Below are 22,592 nucleotides of genomic sequence, written 5' to 3'. Positions count from 1 at the left end.
ATCAAATGGTACTCAATAAATTGATTTTGATCCTTAAATTGCTTTCAATTTATCCCTGCATTAATTATGGAAGTATGCAATCAATATAAAGTTGTTTCTAAGTATCAATATACTTGATTTCATTCACACACTCATATATGATTTCAAAATCATATGTGCACTTAACCACAACTTCAACACATCATACTCTACCTCATACTAACTATGTATTCCTTAATACTCTCTCTAACATCTCTTTTATCTTTTTGATGCTCAATATGCTATGAAAATTACTTAATTCAAATAGGATGAATCAAATACAATTTTTGACTTCAATGTGCTTCTAGATGCTTCATTTGAGTATTCTTCTAACACCACATGTGAACTAGATGGATCTTTCACTTTGACGAATACCTCTTTGAGTTCTTCTACATGTTCCTTTATGCTATCTTTCTAATTGTCACTATTGTTATCTTCCTTTTGGCATTCCTATTCATATTCCTTCTAAAGTTGGATTCCTTATGTTTTTCCTCATATCCATTCTACAAAATCTCACTATATGGCCAAAGTTGTTATACAACTAGAATACTAGAGCATTGTTTCTAAATCTAGGTCCAGATTAGTTAGCAGGTGCTCTACAATTTCTTGTAATATGTCCAAAATTGTTGCATTTGCAACATACAATGTTGTTCCTTTCTTTATTGTTTCCTTCTTCAAATATTATTCTTGCAATTCTAGTACTTCTAAACATTCTACTATTGTTGTTACTATTATCAAATTTAGGTTTCTTACAATTAATTGTTCTATGACCAAAACCATGATAATTATAACAATAAAAATCAATAACTAGTTTGAATGACCTACCTATGGAATCAATTTTTGTATGACCAACTTTATTACATGCATAAATTATACCTTTAAATCAATATCTTACTTCTTTAGGTGATTTAGCTTTCTCATGTTGCTTAGGTTCATCAAATTGTTCAGGTTGCTTGACTTGCTCAACTTCTTTTGCTACATTATTAGATTAGTTTAACTCAATCTTATTCAAATCTTGTTTTTCTTGCATAGACTAATGAATTTAAAAATTAGGTTCCTTTCTAGCTTCATATTTCTTAGCTGAATTTTTTCCAATGAAATACCTTGGTGGGGATGGTACCCACAAAATGATCCACTAATCAAAAGTATGTTGTGAAAGATATTGACCCTATTAGGAGTCTATTACATCTGTATAGAGTCTCAATCCTTTTTAGAGGAATTAGGCCTTTTTAGAAGCCTCAAACCCATTATGAGTTTTAACATACAAATACAAAATGTATGCATTATGAGCCCATTGCCCAAACATGCAATATACAATGTAGTTTCTTCAATGCAAAGAGATAGATATAAAAACATCTTTTCCCTTTTGCTAATATCTTCAATATCTGACACTACCTTTGTTGCTCAAATTTTTTTCATTCCTCTAATAATACATTAGATTTTTCATATCACATAATACATACATGCTACACAAAACTTTGCATTCACAATCTTTCCTTTATACCTTGCTAATTTATGATTTTTTGCCTAGTTGACCTTCATGTCTTTATACACTTTATAAAATATAAAATTAAATTTTTATGACTTAGAGTTAACATATGGTATGTCATCCCTAATTATTTAAGTAATTATTTTGTAAAAAAAATAATTTATTAACCCAGAATACCCATTTCTTTGTTATACCCTATTCTGCCTATATACCACTATAACTAGTTATCTGACCATAACTCTATCCATGCAATCCATTCAATCATGCACTTTTGCAAAAATCATCATCATAATTTCATGTATCTATACCCAAATTTTCATATTTCTATGTTACCTCTATAAACTACATTGATCAAAACTCTATATGTTCTGCCAAATAAGTTAAGTGATACTTAGACAATTTTTATAAGTACAAATGGAAAAACTAATTCTTCATAGTCTTCCTCTTCAAACAGAATATATGTTACCATAAATGACAACATCCAATGTCTACCTTAGCCAAATTTCCAAGAAATATATGGAAATCTTGTACTAAATGAGGAAAGTATGGTCATATTGCTTCTAATTACATGATATTTCACTTTGGAGGTAGATCTAGTAATTGGGGGAACTCTACTATGGCATGTTACCATTGTTACATGGTTAGTCACTTAAGAAAGAACTATATATACCAAGTTTCAACATCAAAAGAGGAAAATCTAAAAGAAAAAATAAAATTCAATGTAGATAAAATACATGAATCAATGAATAAGACATAAAGTAAGAAGAAATAAGAGAATGAAACATCAAATGCAACTAATGGTGACACCTCATCCAATGCACTAGGTAGATTCTCTCCTTCCAACTAAGCCTTAAAAGAAGGCATGGAAGTGTAGTTTTATTGATATGTCTTACATTATTTCATAGAATGCAAGGGAAGGAAGTCCATATATGCATATTGTATGATGCACAAGGACAACTCATGAAGTTTTGATGTTTTGTAAAATTGGCAAGTCACACTGAGATGATTAGTAGCTAAATATATAGTGTTGACCAAGAAATTAATGTTGTAATGAGAGATGGTATTTTACCTAAGTTTGAGACAATTCTATTGTGCTAACTGAGCATGTGATGCCCTGCTCAAAGATCCTTGGAAAGAGGATTCAATACAAACCACGATAAGTTTTTTAAAAAGAAAACAAGTATGGATGTGCATGACACTTAACATACAAGGATGACAAATATCACAACAAAAGAACTAACCACAATCTCGACAGCCAAGAAATCTCCAAACACCACTGCCAAACTAACACACACAAATAGAGAAACAAAAATAGAATGAAGATTCTAAGATCTATCACACCATGGAAAATCAAGCAAACCCAAAGGGTACTTAGGACACCAAAAAAGTTTTTCACAAAAATTGTTGAAGTTGACAAAAGATAAACCCCATAGCTCCCAAGAATCACCTACATGCAAATACCTATCACAAAAAGAGAGAAGCAAAAAGATATGGAGGCTTGAATTCTTAGATCCATAGATGAGACATTCTTGATGAGCCAAAAAAGAGATTGCTATTATCAAAAGTGAATGAATAAAATTACAAAGAGATCAATTCTTATAAAAGGAGATCAAAAGCATAATAGGTAAAACCTAGGTTGCATGATAATAATTAATAAAATAATTAATTCGTATATGCTTAAAGTTCAGCTTAATTAAACTACAGATAATAAGTGACTTAATAATTAAATCAAAATGATTTAATTAATAAGTCAATATCTTACTACTCTAAAACCCCCCTTAAGATAAACTTAGGGAGTATAAAAACCTAGAAACTACTACTAAAAGAAAATTGAGTCTTGACAACAAGGCTTGATGAGGTACCCAAGCACAACCAAATCTCTGTAAAGAGGAGAAATAGAGAAAACCACATGAGAAAAACCCTACTCCAAAAAGAGATGAAAAACATGCTGAAAAGACTAGTGAAGGACTGAAGAAGCTTCCAAACTAGGGAATGTCCAAGAAGATGGGAAAAAAAGATGATCATGAATAACTTCACTAAAGCATGAAGCTACAAACACTACCAAAATGCTGATCTGAAGAACCTCCACTATATAAAACATGACCAAGTAGAGGGGACTAAGTCTGAAGAGTTGATCAATCAAAGATGGAAGGTATCTTCATAGCCTCCAAAAATAGGAATGAAGGAATGTCTATATGATAAATGATCCATCTCACCAAAATACATAAGTATCCAGCCATTACAATCACCTAGTACATAGGATCAAATACTAAATACATAGCTCAATCAATCAAACCAAGAAAGAAATAGAACCAACATAACCCCCCTATAGTGTTGAGAGGTAAGACATGAACACTAAAATTGAATGTAATAGCTCTTCTGTAAGAAGAACCAGGAACATCGAGAGTGCAAAAGAAGTACAAACACCTATAATGACACATGTTGTCAACAAATCATGAGGCTAATGTCATGGAAGGAACACTCACTTGACAAAGGAAGATAGTAAATATGGCCAACATGCAAACCCCCAAGGCACTTTATAATGTAGTGTGAGTACAACAAAACACATAGATGTGCAAGATCCTAGAATGCAATAGAGTGACACTTTATCTCAATGCATTTGCAAAAATACTACAAGGGGATGTATACAAAGATTAGAAAAGATATAAGGTTGATACAATAGGTAGTATAACCCATGAAAAATTATCTGAAACAAAAAAATTGATCTCCATACCTAAAACAACCAAGATATCCATCAGAATGTAGAAAATGAAAAAATTGAAGGGGATGTGCCTAGAGCAGAATCTAGAAAATAGAATGTCTCAAAATATGTCTCTCAGAGTGAAAAATAGAACTTTTGAATTTGAAAGCCATAATAGGCTACCAAATAGCATAAAAAATCTAAATAAACTACACTATCATGATGGGCTCAGAATTAGCTTTCCAACACTTCTTTTGGATTGAAAAACAGAGTCTAGATGAGCAAGTTATTGCCAAAAAACACATGTAGGTCAAAAAAGCATTGAAAAAATTAAAAATGACTGCCTTGGGATTTGTCCTAGAATGTCTCAAAAAGTATGACAACCAATACTACAAATTGCCTTAGCAAGCATGCCAGTTTCATACCAAAACTATCTTGATTTGTGTGCCAAAAATCTTAATTTTTGTACCAAAAATCACAAAAGCATTTCCTTGAGAAATGTCAAAAATCTTGATTTGTGTTTCAAAAAATCTAAAAATCACCTCCTTGGGAAATGTACAAAAAAAAATTAGAAAATCATCACCTTAAGAAATGTGCCAAATCTAGTAGCAATATTATTTTGCCTCAAATTCCAATTGTGTTTGAACTTGACAAATTTTATATGAAAATAGGGGTTTTTGGTTGCTCTAAGCTAAACAGCGATGTCCATTTTTTCTCAAACTACACCAAAAATTAGTGATCCCCTAGATTCAATACAAAAATCCTTTGAAAATTGAAACCCTCTAAAAGAAAAAGAATAGATCTGAAAGGAAAGACAAACTTCTCATAAACAAAATAGGGGTATGAAGATCTAGAGCTCTGATACCATGTTGAAGTTGACAAAAGATCAAACCCACAACTTGCAAGAATCACCTACATGCAAACACCTTTCACAAAAAAGGAGAAACAAAAAGCTATGGAGGCTTCAATTTCCAGATCCATAGATGAGACATTCTTGATCAACAAAAAAGAGATCACTATTATCAAAAGTGAATGAATAAAATTACAAAGAGATCAATCCTTATAAAAGGAGATCAAAACCCTAATAGGTAAAACCTAGGTTGCATGATAATAATTAATAGAATAATTAATTATTAAATGCCTAAAGTTTAGCTTAAGTAAACTAGAGATAATATGTGAGTTAATAATTAAATCAAAATGATTTAATTAATAAGGCAATATCTTATTATTCTAACAAAACTAGTGGAGATGCCCGCTATTTTTCATGCAAGAACAACAATAGAAATAAAATTCATGCAAGGAAGCACAATATGCCATGTGAGAAAATGCCTTTTGTGTGAGAAAATGCACTGAATGACATGAGGAAGTACTTGGCCCAATAGCCAAAATACCCAAATTCGATGTGGGGTTTTGTGCAAGAAAACCTTGTTGGAACAATTGATTAATTGTTTATTATCTTTGATGTTACACAAAATTTCATATCATTTCCAATCAGTGTATCCCAAGCTCACTCAGGTATTGAAGATAATTTTTTATGTCTACTGAGTATTCTAGAGTTTACCTAGTTTAGAAGATAGTATCTACTAAGTTCACTCAGGCATCAAAGGAAAGTTTGTAGAAGTTGAGTATTAACTGAGCTCACTTGGTTAATGAAGGAAATATTGGATGGAACCAGTTTTAATTGATCTCATTTAGTTACCAAAGAAACTTTGAGAATATGTAATATTAACCAGGTTCACTTGGTTTATACAAGAAAACCATTTTTGAGTTAGTGTCTATCGAGTAGAGTCGACTAACAAAGGATTTTCTTGTCTTGGCATATTAAGTTCAATTGAATTGTTTGTTGGTTCTAGCTGACTAAGGAGATGAATATTAATTATTCTAGGTTATATTCAAACCAACTTGACAATATGAAAAATATAAGGTCAACTTGAGATTTAGAAGAGTGAATGCATGGAAGATAATTGAAGATTTAATGATGCTAAGAGGAAAAAAATTAGAAGGATAAGAAAAATATCCTTGTGAAGTTGAAAAGATACATTTGATCAAGAAGGATCAAGTATATAAGCCAAAATTGAAAATTTTAATTAGCAATTTAGTTGCATCTAAAATTAGGTCATCTCATTGTTACTCTCTAACCATTGTAGCATTGATCTAAATCTCTTAACAGAGTTGTCTTAACAATTATTTGTAAATCCTCTAATAAGGTGGCATTTCTATTGAATTTTCCAAAGACCTTTAACAAGGCCACTCCTAATAGGATGATTAAATATTCTAACAAGTTCACTCCTAACAATGTGTTTTGTAACCTTTTACAGAGTTGGGTCTTAATAGGGCTCACTTCAAAAGAGTGAAAATTAGTAACTAGTTGCAATTGATGAATTTTCTCAAATTGGGTTTCCATGTTAAATATTGATGTCAAATGTGTTCATGCTATTTCTCTTATGTGTTTACACAAAAGTTAAATTAATATTAAAATCATAGATAATATCTTGAGATTTTCATGTTAAGTATTTGCCAAGCATTTTCAGTGTTTATCAAGTTATAACATTTTTTTGTGCATTTTTCAAGCATCATTAAAGTTCAGTTTTTAGATTTTATTTTGTACTAACATCTAAGGGATTTGGGATTTATTTTTGTGGTAACTAATTCACCCCTCCCCTCTTATTTACTCCTCTTATATTTCCAATAATTGGTATTAGAGCTTTTGGTGTTTGTAGAGAAGGTTTCAAGGACCTAATCTAAAGATCAGGATGTCTTACAAAAGAGAGACTCCCAAGTTGAACCGAGACAATTTTGCAGCATGGAAAGGACTTATGAGGTTACATCTAGAAACTATTAGTGATTTAGGATGTAAGTATCTTGATACTAAATACAATACTCCCACTAGAACATTATTAGTTGAAGATATTACTAAAAAAAAAAATCATAACATCATGATGATTGACATTGCATCTGCTCTTAATTACACTAAATTTGATGAAGTTAAAAGTTGTACTATATCGTATGATATGTGGATCAAACAAAAATCCATCTATGGAGGAGATGTCAGTATATGAAGAGGCAAAGAAGAAAGTCTCAAAGACAATTTGATTAGATAAAGATGAGAGAAGATGAAAACATTACAAAATATGTGGAAAGAATCAAAGCAAGTGTGAGTGCAATCAAAGCATCTACAAGAGACATTGATGATAAAATAGTTGTAAGAAAGATACTCAAAACCCTTCTTCCTATCTATGTAATTAGATTTCCTTCTATTCAAGAGATGATATGTGATCCAAATAGAAATATAACCTTGGATGCTCTAGTTGAAGATTAACAACTTTTGAGTTGGATAACTATGACAACTATGTTCCTAGTTCCAAAAGAATTGAACCTACATTTGAAGACAAAATTTCACTCAAGAAAAGAGGTAAGAAATCAAAGGTCAATAAATTGGGAAGTGAATAAAAAAAGAAAAAATTTTAGATAGTGATCTTGAAGTTGTTGAAGCCCTACTTGCAAGAAAATAGTCCAAAGGTAGAGGAAAGTACAAAGATAAGATCCCTCTAGAAGTTGGTCACATTGCTACAAGGTTCCCAAATAGAGAAAATAAGGATGAAAAGAAAAGTAATAAATACAAAGGAAAGAAGGAATTCAAAAACTACAAGACAAAGGTAAGAAATCTTATTTTATGGCTAAAGATTCTAATAACAGTGAAGATGAAATGCTATATATTGTTGTAAAACATGAATATGATGATGAAGGAGATAAGATGACACTTATCTCTCATGTTATAAAAAATGATACATGGATTATTAATAGTAGCTTCTCACATCATACAACTAGAGAAAAAATAAAGTTTGAGCTCATGGAACATTATGATGGTGGTAGTGTAAGATTTGGAAATGATGAACCTTGTTGCATAAAAGGAAAAGGATGTATCTCCTTGACCAATAAACTTATATTTTATAATGCCTATTGGGTTGAAGGACTAAAGCACAATCTACTGAGTAAGGCACAATTGAATAACGTTGGATTCAATGTAGAATTTATGAATGAGAAGGCCAAATTGTTGGATGGAAAAGGAAATCTGGTTGGATCTAGCAAACAAACAAAAGGTAACCTATTCTATCTAGATCCCTGTGAAAGTTCATATTTTATTGCTCCAGTAGAAGAAAGATGGTTATGGCACAAAAGATTATGTCATGCAAATTTTGATAATCTAGTTAAAATAAATAAAAATAGAAGAGTAAGAGGTATTTCTAGCTTGAGGAAACCTATTATGGGTCTATGAAAAAATTATCAAATTGGTAAGATGAGATAGACTAGTTTCAAAAGAAAGAACTATCAGACTAAAGAAGTCTTAGAGCGTGTGCATACTGACTTATGTGGACCTATTAGGATAGAAAGTTAAAGTAGAGATATTTTTTTCATTCTTTTTGTTGATGACCATTCTAGAATAATGACTGTAATGTATCTAAAAGAAAAATCAAAAACTTTTCAAAAATTCAAGTGGTATTTGGCAAGAGTAGAAAAAGAAACTTGAAAGAAGTTGAAATGTTTGAGATTAGACAAAGGTGGTGAATTCATCTCTAATGAATTCAATGAATTCTACATTGAAAAAAGAATTAAAATACATGTATCAATCCTTGGTACACCTCAATAGAATGATATAGGTGAAAGAAGGAATAGATCTATCATGGATTGTGCAAGAACAATAATGATGGAAAAGAATGTTGCAATCAAATACTGGAAGGAAGCAAAATCAAACTCCTTATGAACTATGGTATGGCTACAAACCTAATGTAAGTTACTTGAAAGTATTTAGAAATAAATTTTATATCTTGAAAGAATCTAGGAAAGGAAAATTTTATGTCAAAGGTGATGAAGGAATATTCTTAGGACCTAAGTCACAGTCTGAAGGACCAAAGTCATAGTCAAATGCTACTGAGCTATTACTAGAGAAAACTAAATCATATGGACTTGATTGATAGAAAGTGGGACCCAAGCTTAATACTAATGTTCATGAAGAAATCAATAAAACAAAATCCAAAACCAAATAACATATGGTAGCAAGATATGTTAGAAGGCATCATGCACCTGACTAGATCATTGGACACAAATACGATGGAATAATGACAAGAAGCAAATTGAAAGGTACATTTTTACTTGCTAAATTTGAACCTAGAAATATTAAGGATGATTTAAATAATGAAATTTGGATTGAAGAAATAAATGAAGAAATAGAATAGATAAAGAAAAATAAAACCTACACTCTTGTTCCTAGACCCAAGGATAAAAGTGTAATTGGTACAAAGTGGGTATTCAGAAATAAGATAAATGAAGATAGAAAAGTTTCCAAAAATAAAGCAAGGTTAGTATGTAAAGGCTATTCTCAATAAGAAGGTATTGATTATGGTGAAACTTTTTCTTCTATTACAAGATTAGAAGGTGTTAGAACTTTACTAGCATATACAGCTCACAAAGGATTTAAACTTTATCAAATGGATGTAAAATCTATATTCTTGAATGGAATTCTTGATGAGGAAGTCTACATTGAACAACCTAAAGGTTTTCTAGATCCTAAAAAATGAAATATGGTTTGCAAATTACACAAGGTATTATATGGTCTCAAGCAAACTCCCAAAGCCTGGTATGAAAGACTCCATAACTACTTGGTACAGATTGGTTTTCAAAGAAAAAATGATAACAATAGTCTATATATCAAAGAAGGACCAGAAAAAAAGATTGTGTTGGCAAAAATATTCGTTGATGACACTTTATTCATAGAAAATGATGAATTATGCAAGACATTTTTAGAAGAAATGATTAAAGAATTTTAAATTTCTATGTTTGTAGAGATAAAATTATTTGTTAGATTGTGGATCCAATAGAAGAAAGATAGTATCTACATTACTGAATCCAAATATATCAAGGAAATACTAAAGAAATTTAGAATGGAAGATTCAAGACTAGTTCTAGAATCCTTATGTCTACATGACATAAACTTTCAAAAAATGATGATTCCAAAGAGATAGTTCATACCACATACAATCAATGATTGAAAAATTGTAGTATGTAGTGCATAGAAGGCCTAATATTGCATTAGTAGTTGGTATGGTGGAAAGATCCTCAACAAATCCCAAAGAAAATCACATGATGGAAATCAAAAGAATCATGAGATATATAAAAGTTACTGAAGAATATGGTTTATTGTACAAAATAGGAAGAAATTTGATTTAAAAGTATTCATATATGCTAATTGGGCAAGAAGTATTGATGACAAAAAAAGCACTAGTCATGGAGCGTTCTTTCTTGGTAAAAGATTAGTGTCTTAGACAAGTAAGAAATAAAATTTTATCTTTCAATCCACAATAAAAGATGAATATGTGGTAGTAGTAGTCAATTGTTTTAATATTGTTTGGTTCAAATAACTATTGGTAGGTATGAAGATAGATATCAAGGATCTAGTAGTTATATACTATGATAACACTAGTGCAATCAATATTTCAAAGAATCCAATGATGCATACCAAAAGAAAACACATTGCTATAAAATATAATTTCTTGAGAGAATTGGTACAAGACAAAGAAGTAAGATTGGAATATGTGAATACAAAAGAACAAATTGTAGAAATATTCACTAAGCCATTACCTAAGGATGCATTTATATATCTAAGAGGTAAGCTAGGAGTCATTCCCCTGTCCAAAGCTCACTAAATGAAGTTTAGTGATGCATCAACCAGAGCATGTTGATGATTAATCAATTAGTGTAGTATTGACAAGGGCATATTGCAAATGAATCAATACTTGAGGTACATTGATATTCATTATTTATTGTCTTTGGCATGAGATGTCAAAGATGGAAAAGTTTCCTATCATATCTCATAGAAATTTTGTAAATAAAAAGAAAGATGTAAAAAGGGAGAATGAACTTAGTCTGATATCAAAGGCAGAGTTTTCTATTAGAAGAAGTTGTAAGAATTTTTCTAAGAGAGGGAGAAACTAAAGGAAGAAATAATTCACACTGATAGAGGGAGTTCTCATGGATGAGAATCAAAATGAAACTAAGGATAATTTCTTACTTTATTCTTGCTCTAAAACTTTCACTGCATTATGACATGTTGTGTTGCCATCAATGCCAAAGAGGAAGGTTGTTGGAACAATTGATTAATTATGTATTATCTTTGATGTTACACAAAATTCTATATCATTTCTAGTTAATGCATGTTGAGCTCACTCAAGCATTTAAGATAATTTTCTATGTCTACCAAGCATTCTAGAGTTTGCCTAGTTTAGAAGATAGTATCTATCAAGTTCATTTGGGTGTGAAAGGAAAGCTTGTGAAAGTTTAGTGTTAACCAAGCTCATTCGGTTAATTAAGGAAATATTGGATGGAATTAGTGTTAACCAAGCTCACTCAGTTACCAAAGGAACTTTTTGAATATGCAATGTTAATCAAATTCACTTGGTTAACACAAAATAATCATTTATGAGTTAGTGTCTAGCAAGTAGGGTTGACAAATAAAGGATTTTATTGTTTTGGAATATTAATGAATTATTTTTTGGTTCTAGCTAACTAAGGAGATGAATATTAATTATTCTAAGTTATAGTCTAGCCGACTTGACAATATGAAAAATATAAGTATAAGGTCAACTTGAGATTTAGAAGAGTGAATGCATGGAAGATAATTAAAGATTTAATGATGGTAAGAGGAAGTGAATTAGAAGGATAAGCATAATATCCTTGTGAAGTTAAAAAGATACATTTGATCAAGAAGGATCAAGTATATAAGCTAGAATTGAGATCTATAATCAAAAATTTAGTTGCTTCTAAAATTAGGTCATCTCATTATTACTCTCTAACCATTATAGTAGTGATCTAAATCTCTTAACAGAGTTGGCTTAAGACCTATTTGTAAATCCTCTATTAAGGTGGCATTTCTATTGAATTTTCCAAAGACCTCTAACAAGGCCACTCCTAATAGGGTGATTAAATCCTCTAATAGGGTCACACCTAATAGTGTGTTTTGTAACCTTTAATAGAGTTGGCTCCTAACAAGGCTCACTTCAAAAGAGTGAACATTAGTAACTCATTGCAATTGGTGGTTTTTCCCAAATTAGGTTTCCATGTTAAACCTTGGTGTCAAATGTGTTCATGCTATTTCTCTTATCTATTTGCACATAAGTTAAAGTTATAGTAATCACAGATAGTATCTTAAGATTTTCATGTTAAGTATTTGCCAAGTATTTTTAGTGTTTACCGAGTTATAAAAATTTTCAATATTTTTCGAGCATCATCAGAGTTTATTTTGTACTAATATCTGTACACTAGAAATGTGTCACACTCTAAACCATTCTATCCAAACGATTCCATGAGTTGGAATGCTTGGATGCCGGCTTAGAGCTCCCTATCCACGAAGTGCAAGGAGTTAGTATTTCAGCATGAAGGCTCTCAGCCAAGCCTTAGAAATGTACTTCTTGCTAGTAAACCATGCAACGGGAGGTTCTTTGAGACAAGAGCAAGAGTGCAAATATCTTCAAGGAATCCCTCAAGAATGCAATGCAAGTATGGAAACTAAGCTAAGATGATAATGCAAAATGCAGCTATACTAAGCATGTATGAGATTGTTACAAAACCAAATATTTAAACTATGTGAGATTATTGCAAGAAATCAAAGTTAAACTAAAATGCAACTATGCTAAGAATGCCATATGATCTTATGCTAATGTGATGGAATGAGAGAATGAGACAAGAAATGAGAAGTTCTCCACAAAGCTCCAAAGAAACCTGTTAGAAAACCTGCAGCATAACAATATTCAAATGAGGATCGATCCTTTGAGGGGGAAAGCTCTCTCCCTTTTAAAGATGTACAGACGGTGGAGATCAAGATGAAGATGGTGGATGATCAACGGTTGAATTCAAAAATAGGAGTGATCCATGTGCATACACAAGTCAACCAATAGAATATAAGTTGACTTGTCACATAAGACAAAAAGTCTCACAAGCCTTTTCTTTTAATTGTAAAATAGAAAAAAGACTTTATGTGTGCACTTTAAGTGGGTTAGAAGAATGGGGTCTTTTATTTAATTAAAAGGATACATGTTCTTTTAATCAAATAATGAACTTAGGATAGTATAGTCAAACTATAGGTTATAACCAAATAAATTGATTATTAGCAATTTGGTCTAGGTAAATGATTAAATCAATTTAGCCAAAATGCTGAGAAGGGGGCTAATAGTCTGGATGACCATTTTAGGTGATTACATTTGCCCCTCTTTGACTAATGCGTGATCGATCTGGGAACACATTATGTCAAAGAAAATCGAAGCCAAGTAGGCGATGATAGATATAGATATCTGATTCCAAAAAATGAAATGCAGAAATAGATAGCAAGTCCTAAATGCACAGCCTGATAGCAGTAGTACTGAACACTAGGAAGAGATGATGTTAGAATTCAAGAGGAATACTAACACTTAGAAAAGTGGATAGAGTGAGAGCAAGTGAGAAGATCAAAAAAATGGTCCTAAGTAGTGATAGAGTATTTCTGCCCCCTCGGGATCGAAATTGAAATGAGGTAAGGGGATGCAAAAATTGGCTAGAAATGAGAAAAATAGAATATAGCAATGTCCAAGATGACAGATAGATTGTTAGAACCCAAGAATGACTATATAAAAAATTTGATAAAATGCCTCAGTTTGACTAGAGTTGACCTTGAAGGATATAGCATAAAAATAAGGTCTAAATGAGTAGAAAGGTGACTTTAGACATGAAATAGTGAATTTAAATAGATATGAAGTATGGAAATGATGAAGACATGAAGAAATGAAGATTCCCCAGTGATGATTCAGATATTAGACCTCAAAAGGTCAGCTAACTGCTCAGAAGAAAGTAGAATTTTAAAAGACAATTTTGACCATCAAGATGAACTCGAATTTGGATTTCGATCCTGAAAATGAATTTAGGACGTCAAAATTATTTAAGAGGTCAAAAATTTATATAATGTGATGACAAGAAAGAAAAGAGATGAAGCGAAAGATTAAGAAGGTGAAAAGACATGAACAAGAAGAAAGTAAAGAAATATATGAAAGGAGTTAGCCGATATGTCCACAAAAAGATGAAGAGAGAGCTCTCCCCATATGCAAGAATGCAAGACTAAGCTAGAAAATGAACCTAAAATGCAAGCTAATATGCAAAGTGGTTTACCAGAAAGAAGCGCATAACATTTAGACTCTTAATTTCATCATTGAGCATTTATTAGGGACATCATGAGATCATACAACCATCACTAGTATAACTATGAGGATATGAATATGATCGATATTAGATAGGTATGTGGAAATCCAATCTAAGCATCAGAGACATGTAAGTCAAGATAACTACATGATTAGATTCCCTAAGTTTAATTTAGCAAGATTACACCTGTATCAAGCCATAAGCGCCAGGATAAACCCTGAGTGTGGTCTTGCAAAATAGTCAAGGATGATACATTTATAAGTCAAAGTGTTGAATAGGACAAGCATGAATGCTTACAACACTATAGACAAACAAAGTATACCCACAGGCAAAAATCAAGAAGACATGCCCCATGCCCCCAGTCTTCTAGTCAATGACATCCTCGAAAGACTATTAGGGAGGGAACACATGACAAAGAAATCATCAGAGACAACACACAAAGTAGATAAATATCAGCATAGCTCAGTCGTTTAAGTGTTAAAGTGCGTGTGTGTAAGTCACTTGGCCATTTCTTCAAGACTTGATTTTTATAGTGAGAAATATCGCGACATCAGAGACCATAGGTAAACTATCTGTAAAGTGTTGAAAAACACTTGATGTCAAAGTGGGTATGGGTAGTGTTGAGAAACACTATTTTGTGAATTGTCCAAAAAACCCTAATGCACAAGAATACCTCAATAGGCTAAGTAGTTGTGCCCCCAAGACAAGGACAAGAAACAATTCCAAGCTAGGAAATATGTAGTGAAATGGATGATTGAGACTGATAGACATAGCTGCAAGGGTCTCAAGTAGCACTTGTTTCCAGAGTTTCACCACTTGACAGATTTTTTCAGGACTTTTTTCAATTTTTTTAATTTTTGATGATACATCAAAGTGCCTATTGCTAGGTTTTCACTAAGAAGATCTTTTTTCAGGACATTTTTTGATTTTTAAGACTTTTTCAGCATCATATATGATTTTTTGGATTTTTTAAAATAATTTAGAGATTACTAGTTCTCAAGCAAGATCACATCATTTTCTCCCAATGTCTAGCAAGGTATAGGATATGATGGAGCAATGAGCTAGTGGATAAGCAAAGATGGATAAGAAAAAAGTATGAAGCAAGTAAAAGTGATCCTCAAGGACTGACTCCTAAAGAGTACCCAAGCTAGGGAAAGAGGTGAAATAGTCAGATGAAGCATGTTTTGGATAAGCAATTGAAGTAATGAGCAAGATATCATGTAGGATAAGCGATGAATCCAACTAGTGCGATAGCATATAAGATAAGTGATGGAAGCCAATGAGTAAGATAGCATGAAAGCGTGTAGTCCAAAAGAGTAGCCATGTCAAGAGACCTATGAGAACCATGTTTCATTTATTATGATCAAGACCAAGGGGTCAACTAGATAGGATAGCAATGGGATAGAGCAATAAGAATAAAGCTCAAGATAGAGGCTATGAGTGAATGGGAGAGCACAATAGAAAATCTGGTGGATCAGATAGCCAATATGCAAAGATAGCTCAACATTGTCAAGATCAAAGAGAGAAGAGGGGATAGATGGATGGTGGAAGAATTACACATGATGCATGTTTGCCAGGTTTTCATCATGGTACTTATCTAAGGTGCCACAAGAAGTAGTTTTCACCATAGGATGGATTTATTTCTCTTTACTTTTGCTACCAAGGTGCCACAAGAAGTGGTTTTCACCAAGGCACATTTTCATTTTTTTTTCATGTTTTTAAAAAAAAAATTTCTTGTGAATTTTTAGAAAGAGCTCAAGCTATTTGAATGTAGATAGTGCTCCTATAGAAAAGATAATTCATGATAAGCCAAGACCATAGAAAGGTATGCTCAAAGATTTTGATAGGGTGATGAAAGAGAAATGGTAGTAAGAAGAATATATGAAGGATAAGAGTTCATGTATAGAAAGGAGGTGTAAGCTTTAGAGGATTTCATGTGGGTAGCTAAAATATTGGACAAGATCAACATTGACACACACCTTGAAGGGTATTGGAACAATGGAGAAATCATGGATGAAATAGCTTGAGGTTTAGATCTATGACGTGGTAGAAGAGATTTGGAAAAAAGTGGAGTGGAAGGCTTTGGAATATTTTTAGAAAGATTTTTGAAAGAAGATGGAATGGAAGCCTTTGGAAGCTTGAATGTCAACTTTGAAGTATTTTCAATATTCAAGTCTTTTAAAAGAGACTTGGGAATCCACATAGCTTTATATTTTCCTTGTTCTTTGGGTGCTTGAGAGTGCATTTTTATAATGATGGATTTAGGAACCCATATTTTCTTTGGTTTAGCTCTTTGAGTAGTGGACCTTTGCGGTCTCTTTTGTGCATTCTCCTTCTTAGCATTCACATGTCGATTAGATGGGACATAGTTGTAATCACCTAAAAATGGTCATCTAGACTATTAGCCCCCTTCTCAGCATTTTGGCTAATTTAGTTTAATCACTTACCTAGGCCAAATTGCTAATAATCAATTTATTTGATTATAACCTATAGTTTGACTATGCTATCCTAAGTTCATTATTTGATTAAAAGAACATGTCCCCTTTTAATTAAATAAAAGACCCCATTCTTCTAACCCACTTAAAATGCACACATAAAGTCCTTTTTCTATTTTACAAATAAAAGAAAAGGCTTGTGAGACTTTTGTCTTATATGACAAGTCAACTTATGTTCTATTGGTTGACTTGTGTGTGCACATGGATCACTCCTATTTTCGAATTCAACCGTTGATCATCCACCATCTTCATCTTGATCTCCACCGTCCATGCATCTTTAAAAGGGAGAGAGCTTTCCACCTCAAGGGATCCATCCTCATTTGAATATTGTTATGCTGCAAGTTTTCTAACAGGTTTTTTTGGAGCTTTGTGGAGAACTTCTCATTTCTTGTCTCATTCTCTCATTCCATCACATTAGTATAAGATCATATGGCATTCTTAGCATAGTTGCATTTTAGTTTAACTTTGATTTCTTGCAATAATCTCACATAGTTTAAATATTTGGTTTTGTAACAATCTCATACATGCTTAGTATAGCTGCATTTTGCATTATCATCTTAGCTTAGTTTCCATACTTGCATTGCATTCTTGAGGGATTCCTTGAAGATATTTGCACTCTTGCTCTTGTCTCAAAGAACCTCCCGTTGCATGGTTTACTAGCAAAAAGTACATTTCTAAGGCTTGGCCGAGAGCCTTCATGATGAAATACTAACTCCTTGCAATTCGTGGATAGGGAGCTCTAAGCCGACATCCAAGCATTCCAACTTATGGAATCATTTGGATAGAATGGTTTAGAGTGTGACACATTTCTAGTGTACATTTTTGGCGCCCACCGTGGGGCTTGAATCAAGTTTCTAGCTCCATTTGCTTTTATTTCTCATCTCTAGTTTTTTAAAGCAGCATATTGGATCTAATCAAATGCTTTTGTAGAATTATCACTTTGGTTTTAAGGCCAACCCATAAGTAAATTGGTTTGAAGGCCAAAAACATAGTTGGTTTAAAGATTTGATCATATCTTTTAAACCGTTTGGATTTTGGTTCTGAATTTTTTTTTTCAAGTTGAGTATATGATCAAAATGTCTCATTTGGATTTTCAGAGCATTTTGACATAAGTTTCAGGAGTTATGAGTTTTTCTTTGTTTTTCATAAAAAGCCATTTTTTATCGCAAATTAGCGAATTTTTTTAAAAAACTTACATTTTCGGAAAGGGTTTTCAATTCTAATGGGGTTTTTTCTTTGTGTTTTTAATTTTGAGATCGTATTAAGGATCAAAAACTTGATTTGATAAATTTGGCTTATTTTGACAAAATCAATCTCTAGAGCGCAAATGAAGAGATTTTTTTAAATTTCTTTCATTTTTGGAAAGCTCTCTGATTTTTAATAAGGGTTTCTTCTTTTCATTTTTATTTTTCAATCTGAAATCATAGCAAACAAGTCCAATCTTGTTGACTAGGTCAAAATCAAAGAGTAAAAATGAGAGCATTTGTGATTAACTTGCACTTTCTTTGCATGCACTTGGTTGGAAGATAAATTGGATTTTTGAGTCAACTAACCACTTTTTATTGTAGTATTTTACGTTATTTTACACTAACTTGTGGTGTTAACAAGTTGTGATTGCAGGTTGCCATCTTTATGAAAAAAATTGAAACATTGCATAAAAAGAACGCATGTCAAAGCTTCAAATGCGCAAGGGCTACTAACATTGTTTGCAGGGCTGCCCAAAGCATAAAAACCCAAAATTTCTTGCTTTTTTGTTTTCATGTGTGGCATTGACTAATTGTTCATTTTTTATAAGCACATAAAACTTGTGATTGGAGTCTTTTGGTAATAGGAGAGTATGCTCTTCACCCTTGTGGTGAATCAGAAATCTTGACTTGCCATTTGGTTTCAAAAGCAAGGGGTAACTGAATCTTTTTGGCATGTTTGGGAGAAAATGATTGGAATAGGAGAGTATGCTCTTCACCCTTGTGGTGAACCAGAAATCTTGACTTCCAAAAGTTGATCCACTTTGTGTAGTTAGAATCCTTTAGAGGGCCTGCTCTCGGACAACCTGAGAGGAACGACCCAAGTGGGCACAAGAAAATTACTCAGCTCTTCCAACCCACTATAAAATCAAGGCTACCAAGGACACAAAACTTTGGTAGACATAGTGTTTGTCTTCACCTAGTGTGATCGCTTATGAGATTTTGACCATAGGGAGATCACTAGGCAAGAATGCTTAAGGTACTCTTGTGGTCGCGAGATCGGTTACTCATCGCAAGGTGAGGTGTCCTATAATTGGGAGCAAGAGAAACACTATGAACGGAAGCCCGATCTAAAAATCCTAAGTTAGTAACTACCCTTTTTAGCTGCTCAACTTCTTGGTGCAAGGATCGATCCTAGTGGACTACCCGGATCACCCCAAGATTTACACTCACCATATGTGTTCCCTTGGTTGTGCTTATGGAACTTCCATGACAAAGCCAATATCTCTTGTGGGAAACCACTTGGTGTGAGGCGAAGGAGCATCAAGCATGGGCCAAGTTGTTGAGTAATGAACCATGTTCTTTAGGTAGATATTGCTTGATGTGTTCTCGAATGTGGTATACCTATGAAAATATTTTGAACATACCCATGATGATAATTTTAGGGAATTCTTTTGAGACCTCAGATATTCTTGTATGATGCAAGGTTGCTTTGTCCCTTGCTTGATTGTTTGAAGACTACTCCATGTGTCACTATCTTGCTTGGAAAGAAATTGCTTTTGAACATCAAACTTGCTATGCTATCAACTATTGTCAAACTTTGTCAACCAAGTCAAAATGTCAAGTGCAAATATTTTCTTGTGTTACTTACTAAGGGGGGTTTCATCATTTGGCTATGATTTGTTATGTCTCTAGTGCTTAAACATGCTTAAAGTGGCTCTTTGGTCTTGGTACTCTTGGTCTTTCTATCTTCATGGTCTATGTTTTCTTGCTAGTTATCCTTTTGCTGAAATGGTTTCCTTGATTTCTTGACTACACTCTTGGGTTGGGAAAGTTGTTCACTTGTCACCCCACTTCCTCTATCTATTTGGCTATTTGGGCATCTTGCCTAGCTATTGACTTGAGTCGTTCATATCATGAGTTTCTTGGACATATTGTTTGACAAGTCGCTTTAATCTCTCTCTAATATCTTGCCAAGTGGACACTCTACCTCCTATAGTTTCAACATCAAGTTATCTTCTAGACTATTTTATGCTTGGCTTTGCATCTAAAACTATGGGATCTAAACCTTGTGCTACCAAACTTCAACCGAATCTAGATGATCATGATATCCTCCGTGTCACTAAAGAGTTTCAAGATCTATATGCACAATACAAAGAACTAGAAGAGACAAATGATCTTTCTTACCTTCATCTCTCTAAGCGCATGACAGAAATGAAGTCTAAACTTGAGAAAAGGTTAGAGGAGAAGATTGCATCATTACATGAATCTTCCTTAAGGTCTTTACATGCATGTGAGTCACCTTCTTTGAGGTCATCCTCTTCTTCTAGGTCTACATGCTCTACTTCAAAACATCAAATGTCTTCATCTTCTAGATCTAAAGACCTCTTTAGAGAACAAGCAAGTGATACCTCCTTTGAGCCTATGCTAAAATTTCATGATGGACCTATCTTTGACCAAGATAATGATGAAGAAATGGATGCATAACATTCACTTGAGAAACAAAAAAAGGACTCTAGACATACTTCTAATATAACTTTTTCTCCCTTGGAAGATTCTTATGATGACACTTTGCAGAAACTTCTTAGCAATAAGATCATCATGTTACCAAAGTCTAGCTCATATGGAAACCCATTCTTGGATATCTATTGTGCTTATCATCAACATAATGAGCATAGTACTTCAGATTGCATTGAGCTAAAACATAAAATCCAAAATCTTATGGATAATGGAATTATTGGAACCTCTAGTGACTCATGTGCTGAGGGTACTTCTCTTGAGAAAGATCATATTAATAAACCTATGTCTAGTGATGGTTTCCTTGATAGCTCCACTTCTTCCAACACTCGTGCATCTCCCAACACTTCAAATCTTTCCAACATGCCTCCATCAAATAAAAAACCTAGTGCTTTCCATATGCAATATGTGTACCCTCAAAGGCTACCTCTAAAAGAAACTCAAGCTAACCTTCACTTGGTTGCAAACCTTTTCCATGCTACTAATCCTAAAAATCCTCAACCTTCATGCACAACTATGCCTAATCCAAACACTACTCCATTCACTCTTCATTCTCCCTTGTCCTTAAAAGTGGCTCCATGTCAAGAGGACTCTCAAAAAGACAAAGCTAAAATTGTCAAGAAAGATCAAGATCAAGCACCCTTTTATCTCTTTCAAGATTTTTTCCCTCCATATCCTATATCTTGTCCACCTCCTAAGTATGATGAAGATACCACTTCCATTATCTCCCTTGAGCTTACTGAAAATTATGAGAAAAGTTCTCTTCATATGCTATCCAAAGCTACTTGTCAAGATCAAAGCATCCCCTCATGTTCTACTTCTCCATATCCACTTCAAAATTGTGCTCAAGCTTCAAGTGCTACTATTAAAAATGTTGTTCCTATCAAAGCTACTCATGAGTCTATTGATGGCTTTGACCATGTTGCTCATTCTAAAGATGTTGATATCCCTTCCCACTATCCCTTTGCATCTTCTAAATCTATCCTTGGTCCTTATCCATCTAAGCTAAAGAATTCAAACCTTCCATCCATATTGGGGCCTTATGTTCCTCCATCTCCTACATTCACTCCTAGCTCATTCCTTAGCTCTCCCATCATACCTCAAGATCAACAAAGACACTCATCCTTGATGACTTTTCACCCATCTATACATATAAACCAGTCATATCATTCTTATTCATCCACAAATCCCAAGTCCTTTGGAAGTGAGAATAAACATAAGAATCCATTGAAAAATAAAGATCACTATGTCCCATCTAATCGACATGTGAATGCTAAGAAGGAGAATGCACAAAAGAGACCACAAAGGTCCACTATTAAAAAAGCTAAATCAAAGAAAATATGGGTTCCTAAACCCATTATAGAAAAAATGTGTTTTGAAGCATCCAAAGGAAAATCTAAAGCTATATGGATTCCCAAGTCTCTTTTAGAAGACTTGAATATTGGAAATACTTCAAAGTTGACATTCAAGCTTCCAAAGGCTTCCATTCCATCTTCTTCCAAAAATATTTCTAAAAATATTGCAAAGCTTTCCACTCCACTTTTTTCCAAATCTCTTCTACCACCTCATACATCTAAATCCCAAGCTATTTCATCCATGATTCCTCCATTGTTCCAATACCCTTCAAGGTGTGTGTCAATGTTGATCTTGTCCAATATTTTAGCTACCCACATGAAATCCTCTAAAGCTTATACCTCCTTTCTATACATGAACTCTTATCCTCCATATATTCTTCCTACTACCATTTCCCTTTCATCACCCTATCAACATCTTTGAGCATACCTTTCTATGGTCTTGTCTTATCATGACTTATCTTTCCTATAGGAGCACTATCTACGTTCAAAAAGCTTGAGCTCTTTCTAAAATTTCAAAAAAAAAAGAAAAAAAAAAGAAAAAGAAAAATTCAAAAAAAAAATGAAAAAAATTGAAAATGTGCCTTGGTGAAAACTACTTCTTGTGGCACCTTGGTA

This window comes from Cupressus sempervirens, chromosome 11 (genome assembly GCF_028749045.1).
Source record: "Cupressus sempervirens isolate cs-2001-9-10 chromosome 11, ASM2874904v1, whole genome shotgun sequence".
Taxonomy (NCBI): domain Eukaryota; kingdom Viridiplantae; phylum Streptophyta; class Pinopsida; order Cupressales; family Cupressaceae; genus Cupressus; species Cupressus sempervirens.
The sequence above is the reverse complement of the archived record's forward strand: the minus strand, read 5'-3'. Positions refer to the sequence as shown.